This window comes from Acanthochromis polyacanthus, chromosome 5, assembly GCF_021347895.1.
Source record: "Acanthochromis polyacanthus isolate Apoly-LR-REF ecotype Palm Island chromosome 5, KAUST_Apoly_ChrSc, whole genome shotgun sequence".
Classification (NCBI taxonomy): Eukaryota; Metazoa; Chordata; class Actinopteri; family Pomacentridae; genus Acanthochromis; species Acanthochromis polyacanthus.
The window spans coordinates 43,889,584-43,908,908 of NC_067117.1; the positions used below are offsets into that span (position 1 = coordinate 43,889,584).

General features: G+C 43.1%; 4 long non-coding RNA genes and 2 other non-coding genes across 10 annotated transcripts; 3 read left to right on the forward strand and 3 right to left on the reverse strand.

The window, feature by feature from the left end:
* Nucleotides 1-4: 4 nt before the first annotated feature.
* LOC127534269 (5S ribosomal RNA) lies at nt 5-123 on the reverse strand. Its single transcript, XR_007942301.1, has one exon. It is a non-coding gene; the product is annotated as a 5S ribosomal RNA (ribosomal RNA).
* A 444-nt stretch (nt 124-567) lies between these two features.
* LOC127534264 (5S ribosomal RNA) lies at nt 568-686 on the forward strand. Its single transcript, XR_007942296.1, has one exon. It is a non-coding gene; the product is annotated as a 5S ribosomal RNA (ribosomal RNA).
* Nucleotides 687-3,186: 2,500 nt separating this feature from the next.
* On the forward strand, nt 3,187-7,739 carry LOC127534023 (uncharacterized). 4 transcript variants are annotated; one of them, XR_007941936.1, is made up of 8 exons: nt 3,342-3,642; nt 4,517-4,725; nt 4,817-4,906; nt 5,053-5,239; nt 5,604-5,735; nt 5,823-5,965; nt 6,085-6,335; nt 6,451-7,739. It is a non-coding gene; the product is annotated as an uncharacterized LOC127534023 (long non-coding RNA). The 4 variants fall into 4 exon arrangements; XR_007941938.1 differs by lacking the exon at nt 3,342-3,642 and adding an exon at nt 3,187-3,280 and having other exon boundaries at nt 5,604-5,965; XR_007941937.1 differs by having other exon boundaries at nt 3,335-3,642; nt 4,514-4,725; nt 5,604-5,965.
* Nucleotides 7,740-9,555: 1,816 nt separating this feature from the next.
* Nucleotides 9,556-12,532, reverse strand: LOC127534022 (uncharacterized). The gene is made up of 6 exons (XR_007941934.1): nt 12,345-12,532; nt 11,630-11,716; nt 10,852-11,554; nt 10,435-10,481; nt 10,259-10,315; nt 9,556-9,858 (listed from the first exon to the last, which is right to left on the reverse strand). It is a non-coding gene; the product is annotated as an uncharacterized LOC127534022 (long non-coding RNA).
* A 609-nt stretch (nt 12,533-13,141) lies between these two features.
* LOC127534028 (uncharacterized) lies at nt 13,142-15,951 on the forward strand. Its single transcript, XR_007941950.1, has 2 exons — nt 13,142-13,312; nt 15,614-15,951. It is a non-coding gene; the product is annotated as an uncharacterized LOC127534028 (long non-coding RNA).
* LOC127534027 (uncharacterized) lies at nt 15,949-16,957 on the reverse strand. 2 transcript variants are annotated; one of them, XR_007941949.1, is made up of 3 exons: nt 16,849-16,957; nt 16,650-16,747; nt 15,949-16,564 (listed from the first exon to the last, which is right to left on the reverse strand). It is a non-coding gene; the product is annotated as an uncharacterized LOC127534027 (long non-coding RNA). The 2 variants fall into 2 exon arrangements; XR_007941948.1 differs by having other exon boundaries at nt 15,949-16,747.
* Nucleotides 16,958-19,325: the final 2,368 nt, after the last annotated feature.

Below are 19,325 nucleotides of genomic sequence, written 5' to 3' on the forward strand. Positions count from 1 at the left end.
TAAAAGCTTACAGCACCTGGTATTCCCAGGCGGTCTCCCATCCAAGTACTAACCAGGCCCGACCCTGCTTAGCTTCCGAGATCAGACGAGATCGGGCGTATTCAGGCTGGTATGGCCGTAAGCGACAGCAAGCTCGTCACACAAGCTTTTGAAATGAAACTAGGCGCCACATTTTGTCTCTTGCTGCTTCACTGTCTGGGAAAGAGTCTTTCTCAACGCATCTTAACACCTTGTATCTGATTCTATTTCACCTCCAATCATCACTTTAATGCCTCATTTCTATATATTTAGCTCACTTTGACGAATGAGTTTGAACTTTAACAAAGCCGACCAGTGGATAAAATCTTTAGTGGATTGTTTTATTGTGACATTTACTGTGTTTGATTTTGTCCATGATGTGATTGATTGATGGTATAAACACACATGTATGACACATTAATATGATGTTATTTTGTTGTGTTGACAGATGACGTGAGATATGAATAAAGTGAGTGTGAAAGGAAGTAGAATCCAAAGTGAAGAGGACAGTTTCCCTCCATAAATAGTGTGTTTGTGGCTGTGTTTGTCGCTTACGGCCATACCAGCCTGAATACGCCCGATCTCGTCTGATCTCGGAAGCTAAGCAGGGTCGGGCCTGGTTAGTACTTGGATGGGAGACCGCCTGGGAATACCAGGTGCCGTAAGCTTTTATCTGGACCACCTGCAGAGGACGCTGCTTTACTGCAGACACAACACACACTAGACTATTTATAAATCACATTCATTTAATAATAACAGCAAAAGTGTTGCACAATTAAAATAACAAACCATAAAACAATAAAATGCAGGGACTTCATTGACAGTCTAACACAGGAGGAAACCATGAGGTGGTGCGTTTACTTTCAAAAGCCAGAATATTTCATAGTCTCCGGTCAGCCTTTGATAAAAAGCCCATGTATGCTAATTTCCTTCTGTTGTGAGAGTTTTGTTCCCCGTAAAAACAAGAAACCAGATTCTAGATTCTTAAATCACTGTTACCTGGAGAGACTCTTATTTAGTAGTTTAACCCAACAGACACTGAGGATCTTGAGTGGACTAGGGAGGCTGATGGGGTGGGCCAGGATGTTTTTCAAGCCAGCAAAGTCCAGATCCTTGGTCCTGAAGAAGGGAAGGGCAGAGCAGTCAATAAGTTCCGCTTCTCTATCTCAGTGACACCAAGCCCTACCGTCTCCTAGAAGCCTGTGAAAAGCCTTGGAAAGTTCTTTGACAGCAGCCTCAGAGACAAAGCTTTGATAAGGAACACCTGTGAGGACCTTGAGGAGCGGCTAACAAAGGTCAACAAGACAGGCCTACCGGGAAAATTCAAGGTGTGGATCTACCAGCACGGGATTCTGCCAAGGATACCATGGTCACTGCTCCTCCATGGACTCAGCATCACAAAGCAGGAGGAGAGACTTCAACAACACGGAGGCAGCAGAGGAAGTCTCCAGGCGGTTCTGGAGATGCCAGGGGTCAGTGCTTGGTCCCTTACTCTTCTCTCTGTACACCGCCTCACTTGGTGCGGTGATCCGCTCCCATGGCTTCTCCTACCACTGCCAGGCTGACGACACTCAGCTTTTCCTCTCTTTTCCACCTGGCGACACAACAGTTTCAGCTCGGATATCAGCATGTCCGGCTGATATCTCCACATGGATGAAGGAACGGCACCTTCAGCTAAATCTGTCTAAGACTGAACTCATGGTCTTTCCAGCTTGTCCATCTGTTCAGCCTCAGATCAGTGTCCAACTTCACTCGAGCCTACTTGTGCCAAAAAAAAAAAAAAACTCAGCCAGAAACCTGGGTGTCATGATTGATGACCAGCTGACCTTTAAGGTTCACGTGGCCTCAGTTTCTCGATCTTGTCGTTATGCCCTCTACAACTTCAGGAAGATCAGACCCTTCCTGACCCAACAGGCCACACAACTTCTGGTTCAGGCTCTTGTGATGTCACGCATTGACTACTGCAACTCTCTTCTGGCAGGTCTCCCTGCATGTACAGTCAAACCTCTGCGGATGATCCAGAATGCAGCAGCACGTCTGGTCTTCAACCAGCCCAAAAGAGCTCATGTCACTCCCCTGTTCATCTCCCTTCACTGGCTTCCAGTTGCAGCCAGAATCAAATTCAAAACTCTCCTCCTGGCTTACAAAAACGGCCCCAGCCTACCTGGATTCCCTGATCCAGGTCTACTCCCCTTCACGCCCACTTCGCTCTGCATGTGAGAGACGCCTGGGGCATCCAGCCCAGCACGGCTTGAAATCTCTAACCAGACTCTTCTCCTCTGTTGTTCCCAAATGGTGGAGCAAACTACCAATCTCTGTGCGTTCTGCTGAGTCCCTTTCTCCTTTGAAGAGACAATTGAAGACTCAGTTGTTCAGAGAACACCTAGGCACTTAATCCGACTCCACCTTAGGGGTAGAATAAGTCAGGTGGTCCAAAACCCGGCACTTATTTAGCGCTGACAAAGTTGAAAAAACAACAAGACAAAAAAAGGGTGGGGGTGGGGGGGTTTGCAAATTCTTCTGCAACTTGATGGCAACACCTTTGACCAATCACACTTGAAGCACTTTTGCACTTACTACAGGTTTTTCCCGATGTCTGAATTCTTGCTTGTGTTGTACGTCGCTTTGGACAAAAGCGTCTGCTAAATGAAATTGTAGAATTGTGGATAAACGGAGCAGATCCTTGGTTGAGCTGCCAGCTGGGTCGCCTGAGGGAGGATATCTGATGTTCATGAGACCTGAAAGAGCTCAATGATCTCAGGATACATCACCGATGATGTGCCCTGGTTGTGTATCAGAAGATGTATCACCGCAAAAGAATCTGTTAGAACATACACCAAGGCTTGATTAACATCATCAGTGACAGGTGTGTAGATTTGTCCTCCTGACAGGGAGATTACAACATTATTCACTGCTGATGGAGGCAGGCATGTTTCTAGTTGGTCTTTCTTGGTCTTGGTGAAACATGTTGGAAATGTGTCTTCTCCATAAAGTTCTCGAGTGTGTGTTGTGTCTGCAGTGAAGCAGCAGCAGCGTCCTCTGCAGGTGGTCCAGATAAAAGCTTACAGCACCTGGTATTCCCAGGCGAATTCTCCCCCAAGTCCTTACGGCCTCCTCAACCGACCAATGGTTGAGCGCTGTTGAGCTCTCAACCCGCCAATCACCGGGGGGGAGGCTCCTCCTCAACAGACCAACCGAGTGGTTTCACACCGGCCCGACGTTTGCATTCCGCCATTACCGTCGGAGAAAGTAATTCCGTAAGGTGAGAAAGATCTCTTTTATTTTCTGCCTTTGTACCATCCGATTTCAATTTTATAAACATGTAGCAGTCAACTTGAGGAAAAGGTTTTTGCTGATTAGTGAGGCGATCGTGGTGTTTATGTTTGTTAGAAAGCCCACATGTATAATGTGGTCATTGTTGTTGGTTTCTGTTCGGTTAGTTAGCGTATGTGTTGCCTTTTCCAACGCTCCTTCAACGCACCACAATTGCCACAGCAGAGAGAGAGAAGATAAAGGAGTCCGTGTATTTACTTAATAACCTAATATCTGCGGTGGCCTGGCTCGTGTTCTTCCTGTCGGCGTCTGCGTGTGTGCTCCTTCAGGTGTTGCTGTGCGTGACAGAAGGTAGGATGTTGTAATTGTGTTTTATAAAGTTCGTAAGCGTGCGTTTGCTGATCACATGTGTACATGTGTTGACGCTAATATGCGCTAGCATGCCGCTCCGGCTCAGAAGCTATTTCTGTTGTTGATTTGTTGTTGTATATCATTGTGGCATCGTTTGTTGCTCTGTCGAGTGTTGTGTGTTCTGTGCTGTCGAAATATTTTCAAGTTAAGGCGAGCAAGAAGCTGCTATTTTAGCTGCTCAGCCTCATTTGTTGTTGCTAGTTCATACAACGCGCTGTGTCACAGGATGAAAGCAAACCAGTTGTACATCAACTTTGTTGCCTTAGATCGAGGAAAGGCTATAAGGGTATTAACAGTTTGCAAGAGTCATGTCTGCAGTGTGGCGTTTCTCCTGTGCTAATGATCAAGAAGGAGGCATTTGATTTTAATCTCAGCAGTGAGACGAAAACGCAAGTGTTCATTTATGTTTTGCTTGACATGATTAACGAGCCTATCGTAAACTATTAGGTCAAAATATTAGCCTAATTCCTTGTGAATGCAGAAGAGATGTTTGTAATGTTTCAAAACAATCGCAAATCAGTCGTGTGTGTGTGTGTGTGTGTGTGTGTGTGTGTGTGTGTGTGTGTGTGTGTGTGTGTGTGTGTGTGTGTGTGTGTGTGTGTGTTTGCATGGTTATTGCAGCTGTCTGGGTGTATGTAAGAGGGGAGTGCATAATCTACCTGTGGGGGGGTGTTTTGTGAAAATGGGGAAGGGAGAGCTGGCTATATGCTTCAGTTTTAGACTTATCTCCTGTGATGTTCTGCCTTTTGTTGAACGGATTAAATGGATGGATTCTGTGACCAAATACTCATATGACTTGTTTTTTTGTCAGCAGATTGCAAACAACGATGGAGCACAAGAGTCACGTCTGCAGTGTGTTCTACAAACACTTCACTGAGAAGTCAAGCTTGACCCGCCACATGAAGCTTCATGGTCCAAAGGAGCACAAGTGCAGTGTGTGTGGGAAGAGCTTCAGCACCGAGCATGCTGGAGTATGTGTGAGACTTCCCATCTGTCATGTGCCATCATGACAAGAGGTTGAAGGTATGCGCATGTTTTAGTCATTACTGTTTGTCTTACATGTCAAAGCTGTGTATGTAAGTATCTTACAGTTGCATGCTGTATATTTCTGCAGAAACATGAAGCAAAGACTGAGGCTTCTTCTCAGTCAAAGCCCAGCATGACGCTCTCTATGCCACTGATGCAGAGCTTCTGGCTGTTGCAGGTAATATTTTTTGTTGATTTGAGCATGACTTGTGCTTTGGGTTGTGTGTTTATGCTTGGGTCATGTTGGACTTAATGTCTTATTTTACAGTTATTTACTTAAAACATTTTCCTTTTGTGTCTGTGTGTCTTTGTGTGTGTGTGCAGAAAGTCTCCTGGACGAGTCGGAGGTGTGTGTCCTGGCCTACAACAGGGAGGACATGATGCTCCGGTCAAAGCCGTCAGGAGTGGAAGTCCAGAGCTGTACGCCCAGTATTCGGACCAGGACATGATCGGCGTCCTCAAAGCCCATCAGATCAAGTCTTACGTCAGGCGCGTCACCCGTGGGATTGAGGTATGTCATTACACAGTATTTTTCACTCACCAACCAAACTGAGACACAATCCCACAGGCTGAAACATAATATTCTATCCAGGAAAAGTAAATCCAAGTTTCTATTAGCTTTATAAGTTTAAGCCCACCATTTTCTCTTTTTTATAGTTTTTGGCACTAAAAGACTATAAGTTTGCAAGCTCTTACAGTAACAAATGTGTTTTTTCTTTTCATTGCAAGACTTTGACATTTTGTCTTGTTACACGTGTGTGGCGAGGCACAATGGTTGAAAATCTCTGTTTTAGCATATCTGTCATAAGACTGTCGCTCAGAAATCTGTGTAATAATACGGGTGGTAACCGTGCTCTCCGCTGCATATGTTTCAGGACACTGCCTGTCCTAGAATCAATTCTGGCTGACTTCAAGGGGCCAGTGGGTCTCCACATAGACGGCATCCCGCTCTTCAAGTCTACAGGCTGCAGATGCACACCGGGTGACAGCAAGCAAACATCTTGGATGTATGCAGGCGAGTTCAGGTCTATGTGTAATTCTTGTCATGTGTGTAGACCAGTCTGCCAGGCTAAGAGCCACGTTGTGTTTTGTAGGATCCTCCTGGCTTTCAGCTGTACGTGGCAGTGAAGAAGGTGGTGCTGAACGGCGTGCAGCTGAACAGGTACAGATGTCGGGCCTGCATGCACACCTGGACAACGCCATTCCGTCCTACAGATGTGGGATCAGGCCATTCCAAGTGAGCCATGAAAAGAAAACAGACACATTTTCAGTCATTTGTTTCATTTCAATTTCAATGTTTTCCAGACATCGTGTACAGTAACATGTGTCATTTTTCTTCTTTAAATTGTGTTTTAGGTGTACCTGATTGGATTCGTTGTGCAGTGGAACACCAGGATGGAATCCCTCCGGGTGGCTGGCGGTCACCACCATGAACCACCAGGCTGAGGTGCTGTTTGGCAAGGAGCATGTGCCGGAGCCCAACTTTGCTGCTCCTCTGCCCTGCCCTGACCAATACAAACACCTGGACGAGGAGGAGCTCCTGGGGGTTGAGTACGCCCTGTGCCAGTCCACTGCCTTCACACCACCGCAGTACTATGCACAGAGAGGTACAGCATACTCCATCAGACACACACACACACACACACACACACACAGAATCTATAAGATCTGTGACAGCACAATTGTACTCATCACAGGAATGCTTTTGTTTGTTGTTTGCAGTGCAGGAAGAGCAGTGTCGCCAGGATGAAGAGGAACTGCAGCAGCTACGGCGGCACCATCTGTCCAGTTTGCCGGGCCCTCCTGCAGTCAAGTGTTTGCCTGCTCTGCCTCCACCTGCACCTAAGGTCCATTCCATCGTGCCCAACAAGTCACAGAGACCATGTGGGGCTAGTCAGGTACTGCAGTGTGGTGGCATGCGCAAAAGATACACGCCTTCCGAGGAGAAAGTAGGTGGGAGCAGCCAGAAATTGTTCACTTTTTGCCCCAAGACCGGCAAATCCACCACACCTGGCTTTGAAGATGTGGTGTACACCAGCTTTGAACATTTTAAAGGTATGGTGGACAAGGAACTGGAGAGGAGAAACAACCAACAGCTCTAAAGCCTCGCTGGACTGTTGGCAGTTGCCTCTGCTGCTGCTGTTGTTGTTATTTGCTGTTTGGACATTTTAACTTATTGTTTATGTGTGCACTTCTGAGAAGGTCACTATTTGTTCTTTGTTTGTGGCTGCCTCTTTTTAATTTCAGTTCATTTATTTATCTAGAAGTAACCGTGCACAATAATTTGTCATTTGCTGCACCAGACCAAATTTACACTGATTCTAATTGACATCCCCACTTTGCCACTTCTTTAAGTGCCACTTTTAAAGTCCTTGCCGATGTCTTTGTGGTATTAGACAGATTGTTCCGCTGTCTAAAGGAACCGTATACAATAATTAACTTTGTAGTGCACTAAACCAAACTTACAGTGATTCTAATTGACATCCCCACTTTGTCACTTCTTTAAATGTCACTTTTGAATTGACAATGTCTTTGTGGTATCACAAGTGGCCTTGGCTGACTTTACAAAAGAGAAATGATGTGAATTTATTATTATTGTTATTATTATGTGAATTTGTGCCGAACATTTTATGCTTGAATGTTGATAAGTGTACACTGCATTTAAAGGTTTTGAAATTTTTCAGATTATAGTGGATTGAGGAATGATTTTTATTCCTGGTGCCTTCCTCATCCTCCTCCCCCCCCTTGTTCTGTCAGCTTGGCACTGCACTCTCCTTATAAAGTAGCTATTAGAATGATTGTCCTGTATACTTGAAGTTTATTACGACCTCTACTGAGGCACTTCTCCCTATTCGTAAATAGTATTACTAGTAGGTTTTTGTGTTGTAAAGTATGTATTATTTGTAATATTTGCTCATTTAAAATAATAGTATTTTCTGAAGATATTTTATGTATTCTTTATATTTGCAAAATAACATAAACAATCAATAAAAATATTGGTGGCATTTCAATTTTTCTCTTCTCTTCACAGAAGCCTTTTATCGGTGACAGAACGAGAAGCCCCTGACTGCAGCCCGCAGATCGGGGCGTGGCTCAACGTGGGCGGAGTTAAACGTTGAGCTCCGCCCACCTTGAACTAAACGTGGGCGGAGTTAAACGTTGAGCTCCGCCCACATTGAGCTTGACTCATTTATTGTCACCATCTGGTGGCGGAGACTAAATAGCACATTCACAAACGTCAATACAGCTTCTCAATGCTGGCCTAGAAACCGAGCATCTTATGTGATTTACTGTCATGATTAATTTTATATCAGCATTACTATTTATATCAGGATCAGGTCTAGAGCCAAAAAGTAGTTCTCTGGGAAAACATTTTTCTTGTAGTATCAAATCCCACAAATACAACATAAACAACCCCTGGAAAAAATTATGGAATCACCAGTCTGGGAGGATGTTCGTTCAGTTGTTTAATTTTTTTTTTTTAGAAAAAAAGCAGATAACAAACATGACAAAAAACTAAAGTCATTTTAATTTGCAACTTTCTGGCTGTAAGAAACACGAAAAGATATCAAGAGGAAAAATTGTGGTAGTCAGTAACAATTATTTTTTTAGACCAAGAGTGACTGGAAGTTGCTGCAGCACACCAGTTTGCTGATTTCCAACCAAACCAGTTTGCTGATTTCCAACCAAACCAGTTTGCTGATTTCCAACCAAACCAGCTTGTTGCTCATGCAGACTGTGGATTTGGTTGTTGCTGCTGGGCCAAATAAACTTGGTTTTGATGCTGCTGCTGCAATTTTTCTAGTCCCACGTCAGTTTGATGATCATTTGCAGAACCAATCTGGGATATCTCCAACAATTCGTGATGATTGACCCTCTTTGAAAAGTCTGATAATCCTCCCCTTTGTTTCAGCTGACATCTCTCATGTTGGAGTCATGATTCATGTCAGTCCACTTGGTGCAACATCTCTCCAAGGTGTGATCACTCCTTTTAAACTGCAGACTAACGAGCAGATTTAATCTGATATGGGAGCTAGTTTTGGGAATGAGAATTTATGGGGTGATTCCATCATTTTTTCCTCAGAATTGATTCCATAATTTTATCCCTGTGCTTGGTCTAAAAAAGTAATTGTTACTGACTACTACAACTTTTCCTCTTGATATCTTTTAGTGTTTCTTACAGCCAGAAAGTTGCAAAATAAAATGACTTTAGTTTTTTGTCATGTTTGTGAGCTGCTTTTTTACTACAAATTAAAACAACTGAACGAGTGTCCTCCCAGACTGGTGATTCCATCATTTCTGCCAGGAGTTGTAATACTATAGCCGACAACTTTTTACTTGGGTTCAGCTTTCACCTAACTCAAACCCTGTCTAACTAGGGCTAGCTGGACTGAAACAGTGAAGTGAAATTTGTGATATACAGCATACAGAGACACATTTGGATTTTTTTGTACACTGAATTATATCAGCTACATAAAGGAGATCAGAGACAGCAGCAATGTCTGTGCCACTGATACCTGACCATGCATGGTTATTCCTGGCTGATAACACAGATTTCCTAAACTTTGCACTAACGACTTTCTTAAAGTGTCACTAATCCACTCAAGGATATAAGACTGAACTGACAGTCTGTTACATGTCTGTCCTCAAATCAAAGAGGGCTCTTAGCTTGGCCTTCATTCTACATAACTGAAACAAAAACATAATCTCTGATCTCTGTATAGAGACTTTCTGTATATGATTATGCCAGACATAATATATCAGAGTCTGTACAACTCACAAACCATGTACATTTGTAGGGGTCAGATGTAATGAATGAAGCTTCAGCACCGTTGAACACAACTTTATTCTTTTCTGTCAAAAGCACAAAACACCTTCATGTTTCTCCTGTCAATGATTTCTTGACAGAATGTCTCATAGTCTTCCTGCAGACTAAAAAGAAAAAGGAACGGTTCTCTGAGATCAGCGGTCTCCTCTTCTTCCTGGCCATCACAGACACACAGGAGTTCCCTGCCCTCACGCGTTGCTCCTTGGCCATGGTAACAACTTGGGGAAGGGAAATTTTCCCTTGAAAGTTCTGGTCCCACACCACCGGGCTGCCGCCATGGCATCCCTGACCAAAGGATTCTCCTAAACAAAAATAAAGAAAACAGTTATTTAAGTAAAGGCTCGGAGATTGCAGAAAACACTGAAATGAGACTACCCATCTCAGGCAATATACCCCGTTCCCTGTTCCCAGTCCTGTTCTCAGCCTCATCTAGAAAGGAAACAGATTGTGGTGTCTACAGGCACAATGACAATGCAAGATTTAGGTGGTTGATTTTAAGTACACAGAGAAATAATGACTGCTCTGTGACATGGAACCTCAACAACCTCGATGCTGGCTGGAACAATACCTGATGCTTCAGGGGCAGATTCTGAAAGCCTAAACATTGTAAGGGGGACTTCAGCCACATCCTGAAATAAGTGGGGGGGATCAGTCTTTGAGCAATAGTTTCACTATATACCAATTTATCACATGACCTCTCACCTGTAGTTTTTCTGCTCTCGTTGCCTTTTTCTTTGCTGCAATCTCTCTTCTTCAGATCTTGGTGATTTAATGACAACAAACATTCACAGTGAAAACATTCATGCAGGTCAGATGACAGTGAATAAAACGTGGTTTAAAAGAATCTGGTTTAAAAGTGTGACACTGAGGGCGCTTACGGCAGCAGAACAAGACACCACCATCTTCTAATCTGCAGCATGTTTTCCTGTGAAGAAGGAAATGCAGAAGATTAAAATATGTTTCCAAAAATAAAACCTTCATCGCTACAGTCAAACATAACGTGTCACAATTTGCACAAAACCTCACTGAAATCACAACTGGCCCCCATTACAATGTACAGAGATACTGGTTAATATAATATCATGCACATTCTGTCAGGATACAGTTTTTCAATACAAAGAGTGTGTTTTAAATGCAGAAAAAACATTTTATAGATGTCATCGATATAACATACTGAGTAGTTCTTACCATCAAAACAAACACGCCACAGTTGGTGGAGCATCTTTGCACTGTTTTAATAAAAGAATGGCAAGAAAACAGCAAATGTTAGCAAATGTAATGTAGTAATGTCTCACCTGAACATCATTCACACCAAGCTGCCTCCAAGGGCCAGGAGATGTGAGCAATGTGCTCAAAGAGGAAATAAAAGTACAATAAAGCATTTTAAAGCAACACTTGGAACAAAGTTGGAAGAGGCTGGAACTTCAAATCAAACGTTTTTGTAATGGGCTTAAACAAACAAAACATATGGTTCTGTTTCCATCTGCATAGAATAATGTAAAAATAAATAAGAATAAGGTAACAATTACTTCTATCCCTCGCAAACACTCACTTTTGTTGTTTGTTTTTGTTTGTTTGGAACATCTTAATGCATTCAAATAAAAACAGAAGCATTTATTAAACAAAGGACAAGTGGTTTAAAACAGAACTAACACTGTCCAGGAAGGATCTTGGAAGGTGTCCTAAAAACCTGACTAGATGGACTCTACTCTCATCTCTCCAGCTGCTGCCACAGAGGGGATCTAGAAAGAAAATCTCCCTAGCCTGTGGCCTCAGTATCTGTTAAATGTGTTCAAATATAACCACACACATAAAGTTATGGAATGTTACAGAAATACTAACAAAGCTGCATTTAATATACCAAAAAATTTAAATCAGCAATGAGCAGCTTTGTTGTGTGAGGTCATAATAGAGGAAGATATAAATGTATTTACAGAGTATCCAGTGTCCAGGTACAAATACTGGAAGCAGAACCCACTGGAGACTGGCTGCATTGTCCTGTAAAAAGATATCAAAAACTGAATATGAAATGCTCAAACTCCACTACAAAAGCAAAACTTTTTAACAAATTACCAGCAGGTGATCCATGGGGTTTGTGGATGATGGTGGAAACCATGTGGCAATGACGTGGCTGTTTGCAGCAAACACGTGCTCTATTCTCTGTAACAGAGATAGATAATTGAACTATACTATCCAATCCATTTGAATTAATAGTTTTGTAAACCTTTCATTTTAGCTGAAACTCTTCTATCACACATCACACCTGACACTTTTCTCCAGCCGTTCCAGCCTGCCTGTACACGCTTCTTCACCTCTTTTCCACACTCTCCATTGCTCTGGACTGTTGACCCTAAGTCCTTAAAATCCTCCACCTTCTTGATCTCTTCTCCCTGTAACCTCACTCTTCCACTTGGGTCCCTCTCATTCACACACAGATACTCCGTCTTGCTGCGGCTAACCTTCATTTCTCTCCTTTCCAGGGCAAACCTCCACGCCTCTAGCGTCTCCTCCAATTCCAGTAGATTATTCTGAATATTTTGAATCAGTCTAATTCTAAAAGGAATGGCATCGTTTAAATGTTTTGTTAAACGTCACTTTTCTAATGGGCTTGCTACTTAGCACGTGACAAAATAAATAAGTCTGACGTAAGTCTGAAACTAATGCAAGGAGATAATGCAACTGGAGATAAAATAATATCACTTCCTTCCTTGTCTGTCACAAAATAGCAAAACAGCAACGTTAAAGCACGTTAAAACAGCACATTTAAACAAAAGATAAACGTGCTTACCTCCATTTTGGAAACTTCTTCTTCTTCTCTAATACATTCTTCTTCTTCTTCAACGGTTCAACTGCGCTATGCGGGCGGAGTTAAACGTTTAACTCCGCCCACGTTTAGTTTAAGGTGGGCGGAGCTCAACGTTTAACTCCGCCCACGTTGAGGCACGCCCCGATCTGCGGGCTGCAGTCAGGGGTACTTGGACAGAACTCCACATGCTGTCTCTCATGGCACTTGTTGGACTTTTCTCAGCCCGTTTCTTTGTCGTTTCATGGGCTTGGGGCGGGGCTGGCAAGACCACAACGGCCACGAGCGTTGGCCGCAACGTCAAGCTGCACAATGCCCTTTGTAGTGTGGCACCAAGCTGTTAAAAGTGAACTTGTTGGTTGAAGAGCAGTGCTTGGGGGCAGTAAACTTTCAATATTGGAAATACTTGAACAGAAGTGGTACTCCTTGGGGAATACATGTTGAAAAAACCTTTGCAGCCACGCTTGTCTTGATAGTTTAATTGGAATGTTGCTTTCCATTTGGCGTCAAGGGCACTTGAGTTGACATCCCTTGCTGTAGGTGGCGCTGTCTGCTTCTGCTGAAGAACAACAGGGTCTCACTGTCCTGGGGCCTGTTTCATGAAGCAGGTTTTACAAACTCTGAGTTTCTTCCTCAACTCTGAGTTGATCTACTCTGAGATAGAAAACTCTGAGTTTTCGGTTTCACAACGGCTGATTTCAGTTGGTTTAATTAACTCGGAGTAATTTGACCAGGAGTTAAGCACGTGCACCGCAACTCTGAAAAGGCAGCATCAATGGAACCCCGATTCGACGAGTCACCATGGAAACGGGGAAGCGAAAGACTGCGTTTTTGAACTGGAAGTTTTTAACGCGCTCATATGGCGAGTTTGAACACGTTTTTAGAAAGAAGTGCAACTCCGCTGCAGCTGCAAAAGAGAGAGAGACGGCGTGGAGAACAGCCCGGATCAATGCGTAAGTTTAAATGTAGTCCTTTGTAATCGTAATAATATTACAGGGAATAACTGTCTGAATGGTAGAATATTAAGTTATTTCATTTAGGTGGAATCCCGCTGGGCAGCAGCTTAAGATGAAATATAAAAACATTGTTCAAACAGGTCAGACCTCGGCATTATCTCATGGAGGTCCTTCATGTTGATCATGTTTTACATTGTAAAGTAGCCTAAATATTAAGTGGCTGTTTGACTGTGCAGTTGTTTTATCCACACATAGCCTAAATGTCTGCATCCATATCATGTCCTGTTAAATAATTAAGACTATTTAAACTAACAGAGACTTCTGCTCAGCCAACAGAAAGAGATGCCTGTAAAACGGTGGAATAAAAGGTCATGGATGTGTGTGTATATACACACGTGGACAAAATTGTTGGTACCCCTCAGTTAAAGAAGGAAAAACCCACAATTCTCACTGAAATCACTTGAAACTCACAAAAGTAACAGTAAATAAAAATTTATTGAAAATTAAATAATCAAAAACAGCCATTACTTTTGAATTGTTGATTAACATAATTATTTAAAAAAACAAACTAATGAAACAGGCCTGGACAAAAATGATGGTACCTCTATAAAAGATTGAAAACTATTTGACCAGAGTGACATGATTAACTCAGGTGTGTCATTTAATTGACATCACAGGTGTTTCCAAACTCATAATCAGTCAGTCTGCCTATTTAAAGGGAGACAAGTAGTCACCCTGCTGTTTGGTGAAAAGGTGTGTACCACACTGAACATGGACAACAGAAAGCGAAGGAGAGAATTGTCCCAGGACATCCGAAAAAAAATGATAGACAAACATCTTAAAGGTAAAGGCTATAAGACCATCTCTAAACAGCTTGAAGTTCCTGTGACAACAGTGGCTCATATTATTCAGAAGTTCAAGACCCACGGGACAGTAGCCAACCTCCCTGGACGTGGCCGCAAGAGGAAAATTGACGACAAATTGAAGAGACGGATCGTTGGAATTGTATCCAAAGAGCCCAGAGCAACCTCCAAAGAAATTAAAGGTGAACTCCAAGGCCAAGGTACATCAGTGTCAGATCGCACCATTCGTCGTTGTTTGAGCCAAAGTGGACTTCATGGGAGACGACCAAGGAGGACACCACTGCTGAAAAAAACTCATAAAAAAGCCAGACTGGAATTTGCAAAAATGCATGTTGACAAGCCACAAAGCTTCTGGGAGAATGTCCTTTGGACAGATGAGACCAAACTGGAGCTTTTTGGTAAGGCACATCAACTCTATGTTCATAGACTCAAAAACCAAGCATACGAAGAAAAGAACACTGTCCCTACGGTGAAACATGGAGGAGGCTCAGTAATGTTTTGGGGCTGCTTTGCTGCATCTGGCACAGGGTGTCTTGAAAGTGTGCAAGGTACGATGAAATCTGAAGACTATCAAGGCATTCTGGAGAGAAATGTGCTGCCTAGTGTCAGAAAGCTTGGTCTCAGTCGCAGGTCATGGGTCTTCCAACAGGACAACGATCCAAAACACACAGCCAAAAACACCCAAGAATGGCTGAGAGAAAAGCGTTGGACTATTCTAAAGTGGCCTTCTATGAGCCCAGATCTGAATCCCATTGAACATATGTGGAAGGAGCTGAAACATGCCATTTGGAGAAGACACCCATCAAACCTGAGACAACTGGAGCTGTTTGCTCATGAGGAGTGGGCCAAAATACCTGTTGACAGCTGCAGAACGCTCATTGACAAATACAGAAATCGTTTAATTGCAGTGATTGCCTCAAAAGGTTGTGCAACAAAATATTAAGTTATGGGTACCATCATTTTTGTCCAGGCCTATTTCATTAGTTTGTTTTTTTAAATAATTATGTTAATCAACAATTCAAAAGTGATGGCTGATTTTGATTATTTAATTTTCAATAAATTTTTATTTATTGTTACTTTTGTGAGTTTCAAGTGATTTCAGTGAGAATTGTGGGTTTTTCCTTCTTTAACTGAGGGGTACCAACAATTTTGTCCACGTGTGTATATATATATATATATATATATATACCTTGTAACTGTAAGTAGGCAACACTCCACAGATTTCTCCAAATGGTAGTTTAAGTTTACTGAAACATGTCACTGATCTAGGATGAAGAGGATGAAACTGTGTCTGCTGCCTTTACAGAGGGGGATCCAGAAAGGCATACAGAGCTATGTTACTGATAGTTCTCTTCTCATTCACATTTTAGGTGGAATATAGAGTGTGACATTTAGCCTACACTGAAGTGTTGCACATTCTCATCCTTTTTAACAGAGCATGGCTGGACAGCAGCAGGATGGTTCCTCAGCTTCCACTGCACAGACTGACACAGTGAGATGGATGTTCAGGAAACACCAGAGCTTCATTCTGTGGAATTCATGTGCAACTGTATCATTGAATGTCCTCTATGTATTCCCAGTTATCAGTAAAACAGATTTACAAACTGCATTTGCTGAGAAAAATCCAAAAAACAGATTAGGAGGGCAGATCTGGAAATTGAAATACTGGAGCACAAGTTAGAGGTGGTGATGGTCACAGGTGAATTATGTTAACTACTGGAACATGAACTGAACTATCTTTTATTTGTAGGAAATAAAGAAGAGCAAATGAAATGTGTATCATGTCTTTATTTGCTGTGGTGGTGATGATGGAGACTTAAACTCTAAAGTGATTATTGCATACGGTGTCTCTGACTGCTCTGCTGTCCTGGATAGCTGCAGGTGGATGGGCTCATCATCTGGGTCTTCAGTTTGTAGGGCAGGGTGTTGCTCTCCTCTAATAGTGGTAATATTATGAAGAACAACACATGCCACAGTAATATCACAGGCCCTCTCAGGGGTCACCCTGAGGAGACGTAGGCTCTGGAAACGGGCTTTCAGCAGGCCTATGGTCATCTCCACCCGGGCTCTGGTCCTGCAGTGAGTCCGGTTGAAGTTCTGTTGGGGGCCTGGTTCAGGGTCAGGGTATGAGGTCATCAGCCTGGGTTGTCATGGTAACCCCTGTCACCCAGCAGAAGGCCATCAAACTCTCCTGTAATGTATAGTGGATACATCAGAGCATATTAAAGGAGGGAGACAAGAGAATTCTATTGTGAAAATCTTTATGCTGCTGACCACGCTGCAGTCTGTTGCTCAGGTTAGACTCTCCATAAATCCTGGAGTCATGAACAGACCCAGACCACGTGGCCTCCACATTAGAAATGATGCATGCAGCATCACATCTGATCTGGACAGTGCAGAGAATGACAGATGTTGAACTATGATGCAGTCTTTAACATTTAGAAACAGTAGTCAGTCTACCTGTAGCCTACCTGCACATTTATGCTGTGAATGGACTTCCTGTTCATGATGTGAGGGAGCTGTGATGGGGATGTGTGTGCATCTATGCAGCCAATCACACTGGGAAATCCTAAAAGAAATTAAAATGACTGATCCCAGTCTGAGGCTGCAGCACAATGTCATTAACAGAATATGATTTAAATGAATTTAACAGATCTCTACATCATTCACCTGCAATCCTGTGGATCCTCCTTGATGTTCTGACAGGTTTGTGTCCACAATGATGGTAAAAGTCGTTTCAGGGCCTGAACACTTCTGAATCTCCTCCATACAGTTGTCTTACTCTGCATCTCCGACATCATATAAAAACTTCCATTTGCAAAGAACCGCAGCGCAACACACAATATCTGCTGGATGTGAGAGCATGACTGGTTGGTAATGTAAATGTAAGGACGGATTAGGTTGTTTATGTAGATTATGGACTTGAAACGATTACGAAACGGTACCGCTCAAACCGATAATTGTCCGGAAATGCGAGAACATTTATGCTCGGTCTGATAACAATCTACCGACGAATATTTAATTATCTGTGCAGTAATGCTGCTCCTTTATCCACTGGATCGTTAATAAAAGCTGTTCTACGCCAAAACTCGCTCGCTTACTGACTGAATGAATGAGGAAATGAAACAGCGTGTGGCTGAAAGAGGGCGGAGACGGAGAGAAACTGGAGGTTTTCTCAGATAAACCTGCTGGTGACCAGGTTAGAGTCATAGAGTCTGTTACTGCGGTAACTGACCGAGAGTTTAAGTTACCCCTCTTTGTGAAACAGGCTACAGTTACACCGCATTCCCTGGTTAGTTACCGTATTTTCACGACTATAAGGCGCACATAAAAGTCTTAGATTTTCTTCAAATTGTGCGGCGCGCCCTATGGTGCAGTGCGTCCTGTGTGTGTTGTTGTTGTTGTAAGGCGGACGTAGACCAGGTGGTTTTTTCCACGCATCACCATCGCTGTTGATCTGTGACTCTATGCGTGCCCATCTCACAGCCGATGTGAAAAAACAAGTGAAGCAAATGAACTCTGAGCTTGCTGTCATTCCGGGAGGCCTGACAAAGGAACTCCAACCGCTGGACATCGGTGTGAACCGGCCGTTCAAAGTAAGGCTGCGAGCGGCGTGGGAGCGATGGATGACCGATGGAGACCACAGTTTCACTAAGAGTGGAAGGCAGCGCCGGGCGAGTTACGCCACAATTTGCGAATGGATTGTAAATGCTTGGGCTAACGTGTCTGCTGGCACTGTTGTTCGAGCTTTCGCAAAAGCCGGCATCATTTCCGAGGCGCCGCACGGCACGGAAAGTGACTCTGACAGTGAAGAAAGTGAACCTGGCATGTTTGATGGAGGTTTAGCGCAGCTGTTCAATTCAGAAACAGAGGATGAGGACTTCCATGGGTTTGATTGATGACGATTACCGGTAAAAAAAAAAATGTGAATACCAAACTCAGTTTTGCTCCCGCTCTATTTTTAAATACGCACACTTGTGTGCTTGTTTTATCTGTGTTTTACCATGCCCGCGCCTATTGATGATTAAAAAAATGTTAGTACTTTGTAATCAATACTTAAATAAAGCACAACCAAACTCAGTTTTGCTCCGGCTCTATTTTTAAATACGCACACTTGTATGCTTGTGTGTGTGTTGTTGTTGTAAGGCCGACGTAGTAGAGGACACCATGAGAACGTTAAAGGGGGAAGTGTGGGCGTGGATTGTATATAAAACCCTCGCCATATAATCAGGTGCGCCTTATGTGTGTGTTAAATACAGTAATGGCACACATAACTGAGACTGCGCCTTTTGGTACAGTGCGCCTTTTGGTCGTGAAAATACGGTACCTCGCTTCTTGAAACAGAAAACTCAGAGTTTTCAGTGAACCTGCTTCGTGAAACAGGCCCCTGGTCGGGTTGTGAGAGTGGAGCTTCACGGCTGCAGGCACAGACTGCTGGATGAGGACAGAAAAAGCTTACAGCACCTGGTATTCCCAGGCAGTCTTAAATCCAAGTACTAACCAGGCCCAACGCTGCTTGGCTTCCGAGATCAGACATGCCTTTTTTAAAAACTTTTTTTAATCAAAAGTACAAAAAACTGACAATAATTTAAAACCACATCATTGTACACATCATTACTAGCCTAGCCCTGCTAAACCCATGCTCTGAAGGCACAAGGCTCTAGGAACTCTCGACAGGGAGGGAGGCGGGCTAAAAGGTTGTCTATCAAATCACTCTGCAGCAACTGGGTAGGTATACAACCAATCAGCGCAACAAATAGGGTCCTAGAGCGCCAGAAATAAGAGATGCGGTAGTTCGGTGAAGCCTTATTTATACAGTCAATGGATGAAGCTCAAGTATATTACAGACATGTTAACAGAAAGATTATTCAGAGTCGGTGCTAATGGAGCTCAACGACTGTTTGTTTCTGTTGTCGACCCTGGCAGAGAATTAAATTCGTTGCCGTGGGTTGTCTAGCGCGGCTAGGCTACATCATTACAGAATTAGTTTAAAACAATTATTTACAGATATTCCACACAAAAGAAAACAAAGCCCCAAAATAACCAATTGTAAAAAACCACAGTTCTATTAACATAAAATTACCCTACCCTCCCATTTGAATCCCCCACCCAACCCCCACACAAATTCCACCCCTCAACCACTCTTT